General features: G+C 47.5%; 1 protein-coding gene across 4 annotated transcripts in view; it reads right to left on the reverse strand.

Moving 5' to 3' along the window:
* Positions 1-20,448, reverse strand: part of GTF2IRD1 (GTF2I repeat domain containing 1) — a 101,893-nt gene that overhangs the window by 60,870 nt on the left and 20,575 nt on the right. The window contains exon 1 of one of the 4 annotated variants that reach the window (XM_060268567.1): positions 11,462-12,156. The exons of the other annotated variants lie outside the window; for them this stretch is intronic. The gene's annotated coding sequence lies outside the window, so the exon portion shown is untranslated. Of the gene's footprint in view, positions 1-11,461; positions 12,157-20,448 lie in introns of those variants that run through there. 4 annotated transcript variants of the gene reach the window in all.

A 20,448-nucleotide genomic window follows, 5' to 3' on the forward strand; every position in this document is an offset into this window, starting at 1 on the left:
ATCTTGGTGATGGCCACCAGGCACACATAGAAGAGACTTCCGGTGCCGCTCTGCCCTATTTCCGGTGCCCACACATGGTCAGAGCAGCACCCAAAATGGAAGCTCCGTGGCAGGTAGGAAATCCGGGGGATTTCCGGGATTTTTCTCCATTCGGGAGAACAGCGGGAAACGGATTAAAATCCGGGGGTTTCCCGCGAAAAACGGGATACTTGGCAGCTAAGCATTGGTGCTGGCGAGCCCTCTGGTTGTTCAGGTGCCCAGTGAGGACAGAACAGTCGGGGAGGATGGGAATTATGCATCCGGGATGGCGTGCCTGATCAGGAAAGGTTGGATCACATTACTTCTAAAGCTCTGCCCAACTCATTGTCAACATCAGTGACAGAGAGCTTTGCTCTGGCCCAACATTTCTGCTCCATTTGGTGCTCATCTTGACTGCCAATAGCTTTTAGCTCACTGAAGAAATCAACTCTTCAGGTGAACAAGGCAGCAAGGCAAGAACTGAAATGGAAAGAGGAGAGCTGACCACAGCAGGGACCACTATTTTTTGGGGGGGGAATCCATTTCGCTTTCCCTCAGCCCTCTCAGAGCACAGGAAACTGCCTGGTGCCGAGTCAGGACACTGCACCCACCCAGCTCAGTAATAATGCCTACACTGGCTGGCAGAAGCTCTCCAGGAGATTTCGGACTACACAAATATTGTGTTTCCAATCGCTTTTAACCACCTCTCTCTCCTGTTGCACAACAAAACCATAACAGGCTCTTGGGCCCATTAACCCAATACAGTTGCATCACTCCCGTTTTATGAGCTGACGGAAGCTTCCATGGGAGTTCCCCTGGTTTGCACGTCCTTTGAACCAAACTTCTGCAGATGCAGTGTTTCCCGTTCAGTGCAGCTTTGCACAGCTTCTCAGCTTGCTGAAGGAAGCTATAGAAGGTCTAGAAATGCAAACAGACGGTGTACCTATTTTGCAGGACCCCAGGAATTATCTACGGGCCTGCGATCACCTCCTGGTATGGTTATGCCGCCTACCTACAACACCCAAAGGGCAATCTCCAGAGAATCACCCTGAGCATTTCAAATTAAAGCCAAGGTTTTAGCTCCCAGGTTTCTGAAGGAAAACTTGAAAAACGGGCAGTAGGTTTAGGTGGCAGTACGGAAAACAGGAATGGGTAGAATAAGCTTCTTTAGCTTCAGGCCATTGGCTCACTCAGTATTTCCTACACTGGCAGGCAGCAGCTCACCAGGAGTTTGGACAGGGCTCTCTCTCAGCCCAACTCAAGCTGCAGGGAATTAAATGTGGGACGCTCTGCCAGATGCTCTATCAACTGGTCCCTTCTCAAAGTTGGGTTCTTTCCTTTAGAACAGCAATTTTATCTCCCAGATAACCCTCAGCTCATTTCTTAGCATAAGAAGAACCTCCTGGATCAGGCAATGTCAACACAGGACTTGGGAGCAGGTCAGTAAAAACCCACAAGGCATCAGTGAAGTTAACGCTTTATCCGAAGAAACCAAACAGCTCAGGCCTAGCGAGCAAAGCAACTCTTCCCAGTAGGTCTTGCCTCCTCCCTCTGGTCCTTTCCTTGCAACCTGAGACTTCTTCGGCTTGTCTATCTTCGCTCCTCCCTCTTCATACCTCTTCTGGTTCTGCCACACCAGAGGGAGGGAAGCTGGTCGCAGCAGGAAGGGGAGACTCCCTGGCTTCTTCAGCAGCCTGCTTCATCTTTGCCTCTTCGGCCCCTTCCTCTCCAGCCTTCGCTTCTACCTCTGATTATGGACTGCTCTTTGCCCCAGCCTCTTCCCGCTCACTGAACCCTGTTCCCCCTTCAGCTTCAGATGCCACCTCCTCCTAGTCTTCTCCCTTTTCTCCCTCTGACTCCTCATTGCCGTCCCACCACCACTCCCCGTGCGCTGAGCCTTCTTCCTTTGGGGGTTCCCCAGCTGGTTTCTCCCACCAGTCCTCTGCATCCAGCCAGTCCATGACAGGCCAGTGGGCCATGATTAATCCAGCATCCTGTTCTCACAGTGGCTAACCGGTTGCCTCTGAGAAGCTTACAGCGAAGACCTGAGTGCAAAATTACTCTCTCCCTCCTCTGGGTTCCAGCAACTGGAATTCAGAAGGATACTGCCTCTGATTGTGGAAGCACATGCCCCAGCCATCAAGATAAGTTGTACCCTCCTTGAATTTTCCCAGTGCCTGCAAAAGTGGGGGTCCATAGTTTAACAAAAGTCCTCAGTCTTCCAACAGTCAGACCTGGTCCCCCCCTGCGAAACTTCACTTCTTCCTTTCCCAGTCCCTGGGATCAGCATGAAATTCAGAACATGCAATGCGCTTGTCAGAGTAGGTGGAGCAAAGGCCTGGAAACGATGCCTTATGAGGAACGGCTTAGGGAGCTGGGCATGTTTAGCCTGGAGAAGAGAAGGTTAAGGGGTGATATGATAGCCATGTTCAAATATATAAAATGATGTCATATAGAAGAGGGTTAAAAGTTGTTTTCTGCTGCTCCAGAGAAGCGGACACGGAGCAATGGATTCAAGCTACAAGAAAGAAGATTCCACCTAAACATTAGGAAGAACTGCCTGACAGTAAGAGCTGTTCGACAGTGGAATTTGCTGCCAAGGAGTGTGGCGGAGTCTCCTTCTTTGGAGGTCTATAAGCGGAGGCTTGACAGGCATATGCCAAGAATGCTTTGATGGTGTTTCCTGCTTGGCAGGGGGTTGGACTGGATGGCCCTTGTGGTCTCTTCCAACTCTAAGATTCTATGAGCCTGTTGCAAGCCTCTCCTGCTCTGCCATAACAATGCAGGACTCAGGAGCGCCCGAGCCAGCGGCCTCGTCTCTTCCTGGCCCTGCCAAGGAGGCCTGCCACCCCGCCGCCCAGCACGGTGGGACGCTCCTCCTGGTGCTGCTGAGCGCTCCATCCGCGCTGCTGGGCGCTCCACCCGGGCGCTGCTGGGCGCTCCACCCGGCGCTGTTGAGTGCTCCGCGCTGCAGCAGCCGGTTCCGGGCGGCGGGGAGGCAGGCTGAAATCACTTCAAACGGCGTTTTTAAATGCCATTTTCCCTTCTCAGGGCTGACTTCGCTAGGCGCGCGCTACAGCAGAACCAGGAACAGCTGATTTCTGCACTACAGCTGATCTGTATCTCCAACTGCATGTGCCAGAAAGTGTCATGTGTGATTGCACTGACCACTAGAGCACCAAGCCTTAAGACATCCCCTGAAAATAAGACACCGTGTTTTTTTTTTGAGGAAAAAAAGTTATAAGACGGTGTCTTAAAAAGGGGGAAACACGGTACCTCTGAAGATCGCAGGGCGATTAACAAGACGAAGAGAAAAGGAAGAGACATATTGGGATTCTTAGGCAACAATTCCCCCCTTGGTTTATATTATCATCCCTGCACCAGACATGAGAATATTGACTAATAAATATTTACGATTAGCAAACAGAGGGCACATATTTATAAAAGCTGTTCTGTTACCAAGATTCCATCTCAAACTCGGAATCCAGTTTCTTCTCCCTTCCTTTAAAAAAAGAGTCGGGATCTTCAAACGCTCCCATTCAAACTGAATCAATGTTTATTGACTACACATTAAAAAGAAAGAAAAGCGCTCTTTTATGCACTAGAATTTCCGAATCCTTGGAAACCGAGGCTCTTTTTACACTAACTCAAAGCAGCTCCTGGCCATCTTAACATGCGTTTCTGCAGGAAATAAATAATTGGTCCCACATGGCCTTTAAAGCAAAATAAGCCAGGGGGAAAGATCCGTCAGGTGAGGGAAACACGGAGATTCCAGCACATGTTTTAAGTCACTGTGGTCTTTATAAACCAAAAAAGGCTCAATCCGAAGTTTCAGCAGGGTGTGTGGGGTGTGTGTGTGTGGGTGTGTGTCGCTCTTTGTTTTTAACACAGAGGGAAGGGGGAAAACGGCAACTTTGACAAAAAGCTGGGAAAAAGTGACCTATATCCGCCAGCAACTCTGGGCACAATGGAAAATCTTATTACAAAAAAAAAAATCCACCCTGTTTGAAGTTCAGCCAAGAAGCAATTAAAGATTAATCTCCACACACACACTCACACACACTGCTCCAACCCCAGAGTCAGTAACAAAGCTCCTATTGATTACAAGCAGGCCAGGATTTGACCTTCACTTCAGGCTTGCTGAGTGACTGCGGTGGGAGGGGGGGAGAAACCCACAGAGCAGCCACCATTTTGAAATGAGCACACACGGAAAGAGGGAAAAACCTCTCAGCCACCCATTGAAGGTGGTTATATAAACCGACGACTAGTCAGCTGCAGAGGTTGCGTGCTTATTAAGGCCTCCTCTGTCTTCATTATATACACTTAAAGCATCATCATACCGCTTTAAACCATCATGGCTTTACCCCAAAGAATCCTGGGAGGTGTAGTTTGTTGCAGGTGTTAGGAAACACACACGTGCGCCCCATTCCTTCAAAGGGCTACAATTCCCAGCGTGGTTTAACTATCAATCCCTCCTCACAGGGAACTCTGGAGGTTGTCGCTCTGTGAGGGGAACGTGTGTGTGTGTGTGTGTGTGTGTGTGTGTCTCCTGACACCTTTTTGCACTCTTCACAAACTACATTTCCCAGGATTCTTTGGGGGAAGCCATGACTCTTTCAAGTGGCATCAGAGCACTTTAAATGTAGGGTTGCCAGACTCAATAGAGGACAGGACTTCTGTGCCTTTAATTGCCCTGCTCTCTCTTGAGTCTGGAAACCTTAAAGAGAAACCAGCAGACCCTTTGTTTAATTTCCAAGCTGGTTTCTCTTTAAGGTTTCCAGACTCAAAAGAGAGCAGGGCAATTAAAAGGCACAGAAGTCCTGTCCTCTATTGAGTCTGGCAACCCTATTTAAATGTGTGGTGCAGCAGTGGCTTTTGCCGTATTCACTAATTTCAGTCTGTCTACTCAGAGTAGGACTAACAGTAGACACAGGAGTAAACTTTCCCCCATAGTTGTACAGCTTTGGGGAGAAGCAAGTCCCCACCACCAACACCACCTATTTTAGAAAAAGTTGTCATACTTCGGACACATCTGAAAGCTGGTGGGGAGAGGCACATATATGCTTCCCAGGATGGTAGAGGTGTAGGTCTGTACAATAAAAAAGAAATAACCTTCCAACAGCTGCATGCCAGCAGTGGGCGGGGCCAGAGGCAAAAGAGGGTGGGGGAACTACAGTGGTGCCTCGCTAGACGAATTTGATTCGTTCCATGGGTCTTTTCTTATAACGAAAAATTCATCTAGCGAATCCCATAGGAATGCACTGGAATTTTTTTTTGGAATTTTTTTTTGCCCATAGGAATGTATTAATTGAATTTCAATGCATTCCTATGGGAAATCGCGATTCGCTAGATGAATTTTTCATAAAACGAATTCGTCTAGCGAGGCAACCTCCGCTCGAAAAATCCTTTCGTTAAGCAGAAATTTTGTTAAGCAGGGCATTCGTTAAGCGAGGCACCACTGTACTTAATTGGTTCCGGAATTCCGTACTTAACCTGAAGCAAACTTTCCCATTGAAAGTAATGGAAAGTGGATTAATCCGTTCCATACAATGAAAAACACCCCCTAAAACAGCAATTTAACACGAATTCTACTGTCTAATGAGACCGTTGATCCACAAAATGAAGGCAATCATCAATGTACTGTACTATAAAATAAATAAGACAGTACAGTGGTACAGTGGTACCTCTATTTACGAATTTAATGTGTTCCGAACGCACATTTGTAAGTCGAATCCCATAGGAATGCATTGGGAGAAAAAATTCGTAAGTAGAAGCAACCCTATCTAAAAATTCGTAAGTAGAAAAAATCTAAACCACATCCAAGATGGCGGATGGAGCTCTGTTCGTAAGTAGAAACATTCGTAAGTAGAGTTATTCGTAAGTAGAGGTACCACTGTATCTCGGGTTAAGTACTTAATTAGTTCCAGGGTGCCATTTGCACCCCGAAAAGTACTTAACCTGAGCGGCGATAGTGCACAAAGTGCCGATAGAGTGCTTCTGCGCATGCGCGAAGCACGCAGATCGCTTCTGCACATGCACGCGTGGCGGAACCTGGAAGTAAACACTTCCGGGTCCACGGAATACTTAACCTGAAAGTACTCAACCTGAAGCATACTTAACCCGAGGTATGACTGTAATGTAAATTTTACGTTGGTGGGGCCTTTTCAGTGGTGGTCCCCTTGGTTGTGGAATGCCCTTCCTAGTTAGTCTCTGTCATTATTATCTTCATCTTTGTCATTATTAACTTTCAGGAGGAATGTAAAAGTTTGCCCTGACATTTGGTGCCCGAAGAATACTATTCCTGGCAACCTTTGTGGTTGTCATTGTATCTGTTTGCCGCCCTGCGCTGCTTGAGGAGGAAGGGTGGGAAACAAATTTAACAAATAATAGATAAAAGAAGCAGATTGTCACAGGTGAAAACAAGAAAAGGGCTTATACACCGCTGTGTAGAAGAAGCCTGCTGAAATTCCTTCTTCTACTTGACTATTAAAGGGGCACAAGCTCACAGCATCCTTGTTTGTCACCAGGCCACCCCAAGGCCTAGCAGAAAAACATCGTCTGTGGTGAGAGGCTTATGTAATAACCACACACAACTGCCAAACGAAACAGGAGTTTTGAGGTTGGGGAAGCGTGTGGGAACCACAGCTTTTCAATAAATAAAAGCAGAAGTGAAGCAAGCCAAGTTTCATAGGCCAGACTTGGATTTAAAGTTGTGGGTCAAAACCAGAACTATGCAAGCAGGCTTGGATCAGTGTCATTCTGCACCAGCTGAAATTCCCAAACTGTCTTCGGAGGCAGCCCTACATATAACACGTTGCAGTAATCTAACGTAGAGGCTACCAGAGCATAGACAACAGAAGTTAGTCTATCTCTATCCAGATAAGTGTGCAGCTGGGCCACCAGCCGAAGCTGATGGAAGGCACTCTGTGACACCGAGGCCACCTGAGCTTCAAGTGACAGCAAAGGATCCAGGGGGACCCCAAGCTATGTACCCACTCCTTCAGAGGCAGTGTAACCCCATCAGGAGCATGTGACCATCCATCCAGTCTGGAGAACCACCTCCTAACAGTGCCATAGACTTTCCTGGATCGAGCTTCAATTCATTGGCTCTCATCCAGTCCATTACTGAGACAAGACATTCGTTCAGCGGCTTTTGACACCATCGACCATAACATCCTTCTGGGCCGTCTAGAAGGCTTGGGAGCTGGGGGGCACTGTCATACAGTGGTTCCGCTCCTTCCTCCTGGGCCATGTTCAGAAAGTGGTGGTGGAGGATGAGTGTTCAGACCCCTGGGCTATCACTTGTGGGGTGCCGCAGGGTTCTGTCCTCTCCCCCATGCTTTTTAACATCTACATGCAGCCGCTGGGAGAGATCATCAAGGGGTTTGGGCTGGGTGTTCATCAGTATGTGGATGATACCCAGCTCTACCTCTCTTTCAAATCAGAACCAGTAAAGGCGGTGAAGGTCCTGTGTGAGTGCCTGGAGGCGGTTGGAGGATGGATGGTGGCTAACAGATTGGGGTTCAATCCTGACAAGACAGAAGTATTGTTTGTGGGGGACAGGGAACAGGCAGGTGTGGAGGACTCCCTGGTCCTGAATGGGGTAACTGTGCCCCTGAAGGACCAGGTGCGCAGCCTGGGAGTCATTTTGGACTCATAGCTGTCCATGGGGGCGCAGGTCAATTCTGTGTCCAGGGCAGCTGTCTATCAGCTCCATCTGGTACGCAGGCTGAGACCCTACCTGCCAGCAGACTGTCTCGCCAGAGTGGTGCGTGCTCTAGTTAACTCCCACTTGGACTACTGCAATGCACTCTGCGTGGGGCTACCTTTGAAGGTGACCCAGAAGCTACAACTAATTCAGAATGCGGCAGCTAGACTGGTGACTGGGAGTGGCCACCAAGACCACACAACACTGGTCTCACCGATCTATATTAGCTCCCAGTATGTTTCTGAGCACAATTCAAAGTGTTGCTGCTGACCTTTAAAGCCCTAAATGGCCTCGGTCCAGTATACCTGAAGGAGTGTCTCCACCCCCATCGTTCTGCCCGGACACTGAGGTCCAGTACCGAGGGCCTTCTGGTGGTCCCCTCACTGCAAGAAGCCAAGTTGCAGGGAACCAGGCAGAGGGCCTTCTCGGTAGTGGCACCCGCCCTGTGGAACGCCCTCCCATCAGATATCAAAGAGAAAAAGAGCTACCGGATTTTTAGAAGATATCTGAAGCCAGCCCTGTTTAGAGAGGCTTTTAATGTTTAATAAATTATTTTATTTTATGTTTCTGTTGGAAGCCGCCCAGAGTGGCTGGGGAAACCCAGCCAGATGGGCGGGGTATAAATAATAAATTATTATTATCATTATTATTATTATTATCATTATTATTATTATTATTACTACCCCACTGAAGCTCCCTGAAGGAGCTTTTAGACGGGTGCCTCAGATATGAACTTCTCTTTGGACTAACTAAACAAACAGGTCCTTGCTGAGGTACCTGCCCATGGAGAAACCGATGGGTTTGTACAGATAGAGGCGCCGGGGCCCAGGCCTCTCCGGAAGCCACAAGACTCCGAGAGAAGAGTCATGGGGCCAAGACATGGAGGGCAAAGCTGTGGTTACTCAAATCCAAGGCATGTCCTCATGTCCTCATTGCAGGGAGAAGGGAGGGTGTGTGATGACTCTGGCTTTGAAAGAAGGTTCAGGGGCCTCAAATTGATTAAGCCTTTTGCTCACAAGACATGCGCAGGAACACACCCTGTATTCATTGGGCCCTGGACAACGACCAACCCTGCATCGCTAGAAATGCTTCCCGTTTCAAAAAGCACCCGAAATGCAATGGGAAACATTGTCTAGTAACGCCACAGACCCTTGGACCACCCTTTTCTCTCCCCACTTTTTCTAGGGCAGGCTGGCAACACAACTTGCGAACACAGCCTGCCTGCCAGCCACAAGATAGGAGGAGAAGGAGGAGGGGGGAATCCAGGATTAATCGCTCCTCTTTGAGGACTAGTAGCATGCAGACAATGCAAATGTGTGCTAGTAGGCCTGTACGTAAGATTAGGCTTAGCTTTGTTATATTGCAGAGGGGAATTACAATACCTTGAAGGTGTTTCCATATTTGCTGATTTAAAAGGAACACTAGAAACCACCGTATCTGCACTATATGTCTAAGGGTCTTGGTAGAATACAAGCGTAACATGGGCCGACAGCAGCAAAAACAGCTAATGCTATTCTACGCTGCATCAAAAGAAGCCTAGTGCAGGGGTAGGCAATCTAAGGCCCGTGGACCGGATGCGGCCCAATCGCCTTCTCAATCCAGCCCACAGACAGTCCGGGAATCAGCGTGTTTTTATATGAGTAGAATGTGTCCTTTCATTTAAAATGCATCTCTAGGTTATTTGTGGGGCCTGTCTAGTGTTTTTACATGAGTAGAATGTGTCTTTTTATTTAAAATGCATCTCTGGGTTATTTGTGGGGCCTGCCTAGTGTTTTTACATGAGTTGAATGTGTCCTTTTATTTAAAATGCATCTCTGGGTTATTTGTGGGGCCTGCCTGGTGTTTTTACATGAATAGAATGTGTCCTTTTATTTAAAATGCATCTCTGGGTTATTTGTGGGGCCTGCCTAGTGTTTTTACACGAGTAGAATGTGTACTTTTACTTAAAATGCATCTCTGGGTTATTTGTGGGGCATAGGAATCCGCTCATTTCCCCCCCCCCCAAATATAGACCGGCCCACCACATGGTCTGAGGGACGGTGGGCCGGCCCACAGCTGAAAAAGGTTGCTGACCCCTGGCCTAGTGCCACAATCAAGGTAAGCAATTGTTGGCATCTCTTGAGAGACAATGGAGTGCACCTATGGGGAGTGAAGTCAAACCGCTGTGTTAGCAGCACTGAAGTGACCTCTCAGGGGCACAAGCCTAGGCAGTGTGTCTGGAGATCCTGGGCCGTCCAGACAACAAGACAACTCCCCCTCCGTTGGCCTCACTTATGTGGTTCAAAGGAAAGCAGAGCAATACTTTTGGCGCCAGTTTGGCTGCAGGAGTTGCCGGAAGGAGGCGTACAAGACACCATCCAACCGTCTTAGGAACTCCACTCCAGAATTGTGCTACTCCTTAGCCTTTTCTTCTCCTGAAGATGTCCTGCAAGGCAACGGAGTTTTCCTTCTCCTAGATGGGCTCCCTTCCCAGGCTGATGAGCCCCATGTGCCCCTCTATAGCACATGCAGAAACCACCTTCTTGACCATTGGGCCCACTATTGGTCTCATCCATTCAATCTGCTGCATGCAGGGGAAGTCCCTACCGCACTGAGGGTTGGAGACCCATTGGCTACCCTCACCTGGTTTAGCCAACCAGTCAAAGCCATTCCTGTAGTGTGGCCACTGGCACATGCCGACAGCTTCTAAGAACCACAGGTGAGAGATGAGTGCAGGGTGGGGATCAAAGGTGGATAAACTATCCCACTATTCCGCCTTGGTCAGACAACACCTGGAGCACTGTTTCCAGTTCTGGGCACCAAAATTTAAGGAGGATATTGACAAACTGGAATGTGTGCAGAGGAGGGTAACCAAGATGATCAAGGGGTTGGAAGCCAAGCCTTATGAGGAACAGTTGAGGGAAGTGGGTATGTTTTGCCTGGTAAACTGAGAGACACCATGATACTCCTATCTAAAGGGCTGGCTTGTTTTCTCCTGCTTCAGAGGGTAGAACGCGAACCAATGGATTCAAGTTACAAGAAAGGAGATAAACATCAGGAAAAGCTTTCTGACAGTCAGAGCTTTCTGACTGTGAAACCTACTCCCAGGAGAGGCGGTTGATTCCCCTTCCTTGGAAATTTTTCAGCAGAGGTTGGATGGGCCACCTGTCATGTATGATCTAGTTGAGATTCCTGCATTGCAGGGGGTTGGACTAGATGTCCCTCGGGGTCCCTTCACAACTCTACAATTCTATGATTCTATGCAGCCTCCCGGTTCTTAAACAGCCATGGCTTCCCCCAAGGAATCCTGGGAACCATAGTTTCTTAAGTTGCTGAGAGTTGTTAGGAGACCCCTATTCCCCTCACAGAGCTACAATTCCCAGGGTAGTTTAAGGGGAATAGAGGAAGGGAGAGAGCAAAGCATTAAAAAAAAAAATCAAGACAGCTTTTGCCGACATGAAAAAAGAGAGGCCGTTCTATTTTGATTTCTGGAAGATCTGGAGGGAATTCGTTCAAGCTTCTGTTTCAAAAGGATGCCTCTCCCTGGGGTTCAGCATCCCTTTGGTGATGGGGCTGTTTGAGATCAAAGAAATAAACTCTCGTGTGCTGCAGCAAAGCACTACACACTCACACACCCCACAGCCACTGTTTTCCTTGCTTCTAAATTCTCTCAAAGCGTAGAGGAAGGCGAATGAGCACATGAGATTATTTAGATGTCATTCTCCTTGAGAAAAAAAAACACAAGGATGAACACACCTGTAATTAAATTCACATAGGCCTGGTTCGGTTGTGCGAAATTTCGGCCTGCCGTTGAACATTCGACTCGGCTCCTCTGCCAAACAAACAAAAAAGCCCGCTTCAGTTTCTGGGGGCATCAGACAATAGTCAATGCTGAATGCTACAGTAAATTAGCAGTGGCATGTAGGGGTGGTAGACAGAAGGGAGCCAAGAGGCGGCAAGACATATGGTCAAAGCAGGGAGAAAGTACGAGAAAGCAGTGGCTTGGCTTCTCAAGCTCACAGGCCAGGGCAAGGCAAGGCACATTGAAGCACATTTAAAGCATACGACTTCCCCCAAAGAATCCTGGGGACTGCAGTTTAACTCCTTGCAGAGCTGCAACTTCCAGCACCCTTAACAAATCGCAGTTCCCAGGATTTAAATGTGCTTCTGAGAAATGTCGCTGGTGAATCCTGCTTCACCTGCACACATGCGCTTGTGTTATACGGGCACAAATTTCCTGGATCTCCCGAGGAAATCTTTCAGAAAAGGGCCGCTGAAATGACCAAGGAGATGGAGCAACTCCCCGACGGAAAAAGGTTGCAGCGCCTGGGAATTTTTAGTTTGGAGAAAAGGCAAGTAGGAAGTGACACGATAGAAGTTTATAAAAGTACTAGCTGGCTCTGCCATGCGTTGCTGTGGCTCGTCTGTGTGATTCCCCCCATCCTGTCCCGATCCATGACATACCCCGTCCCCGGCTTATCCCTGTGATTCCCCCCCCCCGTCCCGACCCATGACGTATCACGCTCCCTCCTCCCCCCCCCCGCTCATCCCTGTGACTGGTCCCACCGCGTCCTGACCTATCACTTCCCCTCTTCCCCCACCCTGGCGAGTCAGTACCTCCATTCAGCCTAGTCTGTAAAGGCTTCGGGGCTAGTATGTAAACGGGAGCCGAGGTGCTGTGGAGAGGGAAGGTTTTATAGGTGCAGTACCAGTGTAGCTGCCGCTAGAGGGCACTGGTTTGCAACCTGGTTCTTTTCCCAGCATGCATTTTCATCTGAGTGGTGTGTTTTGAAACACAACGTTTTGGGGGTTTTACCTGGCACAGGTGTTGGTGAAAAGTGGATACTAACAGACATGGCCAGTTTACATTTATATATATATATAGATTCATCATGGTGTAGAGGTAGTGGATAGAGAAAGGTTTTCTTCTCCCTCTCTCATTACAATAGAATTCCTAGACATCTGAACATGGGAAGATTCAGGACGCGGTGCATAGTTAAACTGTGGAACTCACTGCCACAAGAGGCAGCGATGACCTCCAAACTAGATGGCTTCAAAAAAGGATTGGACAATTTCAGGGAGGATAAGGCTATCAAGGGCTACTAGCCATGATGGCTATGCTCTGCTTCCATGGCTGGAGGCAGCAATGCTTCTGAATACCAGTTGCTGGAAACCACAGGAGAGAAGAGAGCTCTTATGCTTAAATCCTGCTTGTTGGTTTTTCCGCAGGCATCAGGTTGGCCATTGTGCTGAACTAGATGGGTCACTGGCTGGACCCGGAAGCCACTTCTGGGGGCACCACCCCATAAAAAGAAAGAAAACAAACTTCCGATGCTAGCTGGGAAATTGCACATCACAGAAGCAAACATTTCAGAAGGAAGGCTAAAATTAGCAAGGTGTATTAATGAACGAAGACCATCTCAATTCATCACTAGCAGCCTATTCCCTCTCCCCTTCGCTCCCCTCTTCCTAATCACAAAGATTGCTTTCTGCATTCCCTCGAGAAAGGCCGTTAAATGCCTTGCCAATCAACATGTACCTTCCAAAGTCACTGATAATGAAAGTCTGCACTTGGAACTTTTTTTAAAAAAGAAATGCAAGATGTAAGTCTTAGAAACACACAGATCTCTTAAGTAAGGCTGGGTGATATATCGATATTGATGTCCGTTTCATAATTTTGGACCTGGCATCATGGTGTGTGTGTGTGTGTGTGCTATGCAAAAATCACAATGCAGGGAAAACTGTGAAACCAGCCAATGCCTCTACATAGCTCCATCCTTATTTCAGACATCGTGATATATCAGTATATTGCGATGTTTAGCTGGTGATATATCACAGTGTTGAAAACCAGTTATCCGCCAACCCTACTCTTTAAGCTGGGATTTAAGAAAAGGGAGTGACCTTTCAAATAATTTTTGCAGGAGAATAGTTTTTTTTCCCAAATTTTGTTATGTTATTAAGGACACCTCAGTACTTGTTACTATTTAACTTTATTTTATTGGGGGGGGGGGAGAGATTCACCTTGCCTTTTGGACAAAAGGCATCTATCAAATTTAGAAATACGCACTGAGAAAATGATCCGATATAATGAAATGAAAACAAGAGAAGCAGGAACCGAGCAAGGAATTCCTCAACCAATCAGGGCTCCTTAAACAAGAATGACCTGAGTCACAAATCTAGAGGAAGTGAAACGAAATCGGCTCCCTTGGAGCAGTGTTTGTGCTCCACATAGTTAATTTAATAATTAAATTTATATCCTTCCCTTCCACCCCAAAAAGCCAGGGCGGCAAACAGCGAGTGATGAAACAATAAAGACATATCCTCCAACATGTCTCCGATGAAAACAGGGACGTCCTATTCAATAATAATAATAATAATAATAATAATAATAATAATAATAATAATAAATGCTGTTGCTGTTGCTGTTGTTTTATACCAGGCATAGGCAACCTTGGTTTTCCAGATGTTTTGGAACTACAACTCCCATGATCCCTAGCTAACAGGGCCAGTGGTCAGGGATCATGGGAGTTGTAGTTCCAAAACATCTGGAGAGCCAAGGTTGTCTATGCCTGTTTTATACCCTGGGTTGCCCCAGCCACTCTGGGCAGCTTCAAACATATATAAAAACACACAAAAAAATCAAAATTTCAGAGTCACAACAATCTTTTCCCCCCACCCTCTCCTTGCTTTCTGCTAAACACATGCACGCATGCACACACGACTGCGGTTCAGCTACTGTTTGCGTGACCAGGGTAAAAAATAAATAAATACATCCTCAATCTCAATTCCAGGCCCCTACGGTGCCTATGGCAACTGGCACCCGTCGCCTTGGAAACTAATCTCGTGGTATTTGAACAACGTAACAAGGGCCTTTAATCTCCCAAACACTGTAAATCTTTATTCTCGCCCGCTTGGCGAGATCCAGAAGAGGCAATATAAAAAGCCTGTTGTTCCCACCTGGAAAGGGAGCTCCCTTGACTAGGGTTTTGTATACACGGGGTGGTTGTGTGTGTTTTGCTCCCCCAACTCAAAAGGGAGGGCCTACGGAGAGAGGCCTACCGTCAAGTAAATAATTAGTCACATTTCATGAGGCAAAAAATGCGTCCCCCGAGGCGATGGGGACTCTGGAGGAAGCGCTGCACACGCAGCGTTTCCACGCTAACCTGTTCCCCACATTTAAAAACAAAAGCATGGGTTATTAATTTGCACTTAGATTCCACCTTTCCTCCAAGGGGCTCCAGGTGGAGTAGTCATCATCATCATCATCTTATTATTATTATTATTAGTAGTAGTAGTAATAGTACGCTGCCCATCTAACTGGGTTGTCCCAGCCACTCTGGGCAGCTTCCAACAAAATATAAAAACAAAGTAAAACATCAAACATTAAAAACTCCCCTATACAGAGCTGGTTTCAGATACAGTGGTACCACGACTTACGAAGGCGATCCGTTCCGCGGCGCTCTTCGGAAGTCGGATCCTTCGTAAGTCGAAGCATCCATTTTGCACATGTGCAAAGCACGATTTTGCGCTTGGCGCAGAACGCACGCGCGGCAAAAATACTTCTGGGTTAGCGGACTTCGGAAGTCGAAACCTTCAGAAGTCGAGGCATCCTTAAGTCGAGGTACCACTGTATCTTCTGAATGTCATATTGCTACTTATCTCCTTGACATCTGACAAGAGGGCGTTCCACAAGGTGGGGGCCACTACTGAGAAGGCCCTCTGCCTGGTTCCCTATAACTTCCGCCCTCGTTTTATCCTTGCAGCAGTCCTGCGAAACAGCATTTTAAATTCGCCAGGTGCATTTTGCACCTGGCTATCGGCCACTTGCGACCAAGTGAAGATGCCCGGGCGCCGGGATGGCGCCTGACGCCTGCACCATCTGGAGGTGCATGCCTGGGGATCATTGGATCTTGACTGTTTTCACACACTAGCAACACATCCTGTAGAATTCTACCTGTGCTATTTTATCTGCACAATCAGAACAAATTTCAGGAACCAAAACGCCATATTGAATAACACGACTTTCGAGCCGTTTGTCCCCCAAACGGCAACTAGACATTACATATTGGTGGCTGTAACCCTTGCTTAAGGGTTTATACATGAGAGTTTCTAACACTTCCTGCGAGGTAGAAAAGGTTGAAAAAATGAGGGAGGGAAGGAGGGAGGGGGTATGGGGGAGGGAGGGAGAGGGAGAGGGACCCCCAAAGTCATTCAGTATGTTTGATGGCTTGAGTGAAGATTTGAAATGGAGGCCCCATTTGCACTATACAGTGGTACCTCAGTTTAAATACTCAATTGGTTCTGGGGAGCCATTCGCTCCCCGAAAAGTACTTCAACTGAGCGCCGCTTCTGCGCATGCGCGCACCGTGGAACCTGGAAGTAAACACTTCCGGGTCCGCGGAGTACTTAAACTGAAAGTACTCAAACCGCAGCATTCTCAAACCGAGGTATGACTGTACTTTGAAAGCACTATTATACAACTTTAACTGTTTGTGGCTTCCTCCAAGGCATCCTGGGAACTGTAGTTCGCTAAGGGTGCTGAGGATTGTTAGGAGACCCCCTTTCCACTTCACAGAGCTACAATTCCCTGGGTGCTTTAACAATCCTTCAGAGGGAGCTGTGCGAATTGTAGCTCTTGGGAGGGGGGGGGGTAGGCAACCTGCTAACAACTCTCAACAGCCTTGGAAAAGAAACTACAGCTCCCAGGATTCTTGGACGGAAGCCATGGCTGAATGAAGCGGTTTCGTGGTGCTTTAAATGTACACTGTAGTTGGAGCGTAAGGCTTGCCTTTGGCTATGAGTCAGACCACAGAACAATCCCTAATGACTAGACGAAGCCGCCTTACACCAGCTCAGACATTTTGGCTGCCTAACTCAGTATTGTCCACTCCCAACCGTCAGAGGCTCTCCAGAGTCCCGTTTCCATCACCCGCTCCCTAATCCTTTTTAATCTGGAGATGCAAGGGATTAAACCTGGGACCTTCTGCATGAAAAACATGTGCTCTACCACTGATCTGTGGATTACTTATTACTAGCAGCCTCATTACCTGCTGCCGTTGCTCAGGAATTCAAAGGAACAAAACAAAAAAATCAGTGCAGTTTTGAACCCAGCGGCTAAAGACCAATGGTTACAGTCCACCATATGGATTCACATTGCCACCCGACCGTATCCAACCATGAAAATCAGCCCCTTGGACTCAGGAACCGTCATGGAAAAGTTGGTTAAAATCAGTGCAAGTTTGAAAGGTTCGGTCTCCGAGGCTCGGTGTCGGGAGACCTTATGGTGGTTTGTGAAGGAAAGCAAGGCTCTGTGAAAGAGCTTGGCTGAAGTGCAATAATACTACTGCCAGTTGTTGGCGGCAGGGGGACTTTTCCTTGACCTTGCTATGTCACTAAGTCCAAAGAAGAGCACATCCAAGCAACTCCTCCGCTTCCTGAGAACTGTCCATGGTTCTGAAGGACCCAGATCTGACCACCTTTGGTGCTCTGATTCAATGTTCTCAGCCCCTCTAACTTGCTGGTTCTTCACTCTCTCTGCTCCAGACCCCTCTATGGGTTTAGCCTCAGTCTCATCAGGATTTATCAATCAGAAGGTGAAGGAGCATGTACCAAGATTCTTTGGGGGAAACTTAAAAGTGGTATGATTTGAATGTATGGGGCCTCAGTGGCAGAGCACATCCTTTCCATGCAAACCCTCCTATGCTCAATCCCCGGCTGGGAAAGACTTCTGCCCGAATCCCTGATAAGCAGCTGCCCGTCAGTGTTGACAGTACTGGGCTAGATGGACCAATGTTCTGACTCCGGTGGAAGGCAGCTCCCTATGCTGCTACGTGCTAGAGACTGAGGCCAGGAAATAGAGGCTGTGCCTAGCAAACAGGGACAACTGGAGCATATGCTGTTTGCAGATGAATATTTGGCGTATGGAATACTAATTACCTGAGCATCTCAAGATCCACAGCTAAACAGTGGATTTTGCAACAACAGACCCTCCAAATGTCCCGATTTTCCAGGGACAGTCCTAGATTTACAGAAGCCATCCCAGTTTCTGATTTGATCCTGGAATGTCCCGCTTTTCCTTAGGACATCCCTATTTTCATGGGAGAAATGTTGGAGGATATGGAGCTATGCGACCCCCCCCAAGCCAAGGAGATAAGTAACTATACAACCTTGAGAAGACATCTGAATGCAGTCCTGTATAGGGATGTTTTTAATGTTTAATGTTTTAGTATGTTTTTATATATGTTGGAAGCTGCCCAGAGTTGCTGCGGCAACCCAGCCAGATGGGTGGGGTATAATAATAATTATTATTATTATTTATACCCCGCCCATCTGGCTGGGTCCCCCCCCCCCGGGCTGCTTCTAACACACATTAAATACATTAAAATATCACAGATTAAAAACTTCCCTAAACAGGGCTGCCTTTAGGTATTTTCTAAATGTCAGGTAGTTGTTTATCTCTCTCACCTCTGATGGGAGGGCGTTCCACAGGACGGGTGCCACTACCGAGAAGGCCCTCTGCCTGGTTCCCTGTAGCTTTGCTTCTCGCAGTGAGGGAACCGCCAGAAGGCCCTCGGCGCTCGACCCCAGTGTATATACAGGACCAAAGCCGTTTAGGGCTTTAAAGGTCAGCACCAACACTTTGAATTGTGCTTGGAAACGTACTTGGAGCCAATGTAGATCTTGTAAAACGATGTATAACAACAACAACAAAAACAAAAACAAAAACAAAAACAACAACAACAACAACAACAACAACAACAACAACAACAACAACAACAATGGAATAGGGTGTCCCTATTTTCATCGGAAAAATGTTGGAAGGTATGTCAGCAACTTACAGGTTTCTAAAAAGGGGATTTGATGAATTCATTAGGATAAAGGCTCTCAGCTGCACCAGCCATAATGCTTGTTTACAACCTGCAGGACCACCACCAGCAATGGCTCTAATATGCCGGAGGAAGGTAAATCAGGAGAGGACTTTTGCTCTTGATTCCTGCTTGTGAGCTTCCCAGAGGCATCTGGCCAGCCAGTTGCTCTGGAATATAGACTGCCAGACTAGATGGGCCTTGGCCTGATCCTGCAGCCATGCTCTTCTTGCTCCTCCTTCCCTTCCTGCATTCCTACTAGGGAAAGTGGGGGAGACGAAACCTCCTCTTCAGACAACAAGGAATTTGGTACGCCAGCAAACACTGCCTAATCTCCTCCCCGCAACTCTTAAAAGGCTTCCTGTTTTCCACGGCGCTCAAATCTTATCACGTCTTATTTGCATATTGCATAAATATTTATTTGCTTCTAATCCTGCAAACAAAACTTGCCTTCGGGGTGGTGGGGGAAGGAATGAAAATTATATTTTTTTAAAAAGAAGAAGTAGTAGCAGCAGCAGCAGCGACTCTTTAATCAGAAACGGCAGGCTTCTGGAAGCTGGAAACAAAAATGGCATGACGGGCTTTACCAGAGGAAGGAGATGAGTGTTGCCACCAGAACATGACTTTCAGGCAGCTGTCTAGGGTGTTCCTAACCTAAGCAAAACAAGCAGGAGACTATTCCGTAGCTAGGGTGCCACCCATAGCTGCCAAGTTTTCCCTTTTCTCGCGAGGAAGCCTATTCAGCATAAGGAAATTTCCCTTAAAATAGGGAGAACTTGGCAGCTATGGTGCCACCACTAAGAAGGCCCTCTCTCCCTGGTGGCCTACTCCCACTGTTGAAGGCTACTAAATTTAATGAACTGATTGACACGACTGTTCTAAAATTATTCAGGGTGTGGTCGGAGATAAAAAAATTCTTCCTAGCTCCTTTTACTAGAAACTGACAGGTAGGAGCTTCAGGGCACACACAAGAAAGAAGAAGAAGAAGAGTTTGGATTTGATATCCCGCTTTATCACTACCCGAAGGAGTCTCAAAGCGGCTAACAATCTCCTTCCCCCCCTCCCCCACAACAGACACCCTGTGAGGTGGGTGGGGCTGAGAGATTTCAGAGAAGTGTGACTAGCCCAAGGTCACCCAGCAGCTGCATGTGGAGGAGTGGAGACACGAACCCGGTTCCCCAGATTACAAGTCTACTGCTCTTAACCACTACACCACACTGGCTCTCATTCAAGAAGTGAAAGCACTTCTTCATTCAAGGAGTAATGAGTATCTGCTGCAAGATGTGATCGTTGGAAGTGAAATAGCAGGGATCATTCAGTTTGCAGCTTAAGGGCTAATTCTGTCAGTGCTAACGTCAACTAGCCAGGGGAGGGGGACAGGTGGTGTTGCTTAGCAACCAGGCAGAGTGGCATGATCTTTGCTGAGGTGGAACATGCTCCGATTGGCTGTGTCGTTCTGAGGGAGATTTCCTCTGTATGTTTGGTTGAATGTCTCCCCACTATGTACAAAGGCCAAAGTAAGAAAGAGAAAAGCTCCCTGTCCCTTCCTCCTCAAATTATACGCTGTTTCTTTTCAAGTTTTTTCAGTACTGTAATGTGTTGTTGGCATTTTTCTTTCTGGATTCTGCTAAGCAGCTTTGCTACTGGGAGTGATGGTTGCCCTTTAGAAGCGATCAGATAAATATATGGCGAAGGAAAGGTTTGTGTATGGCTACTAATTATACCTATATTAGTAGAGAGTCAGAGGGATCATGCCTCTGAATTTCAGCTGCCGGGGAACAAAAGGGCTATTACACTCATGTCCTGCTTCCCATAGGTAGGGAAGCGAGATGCAGGATTAAATGGACCACTGAGCTCATCCGCCACCTCATCGTATGA

Source organism: Zootoca vivipara, chromosome 15, assembly GCF_963506605.1.
Source record: "Zootoca vivipara chromosome 15, rZooViv1.1, whole genome shotgun sequence".
Classification (NCBI taxonomy): Eukaryota; Metazoa; Chordata; class Lepidosauria; order Squamata; family Lacertidae; genus Zootoca; species Zootoca vivipara.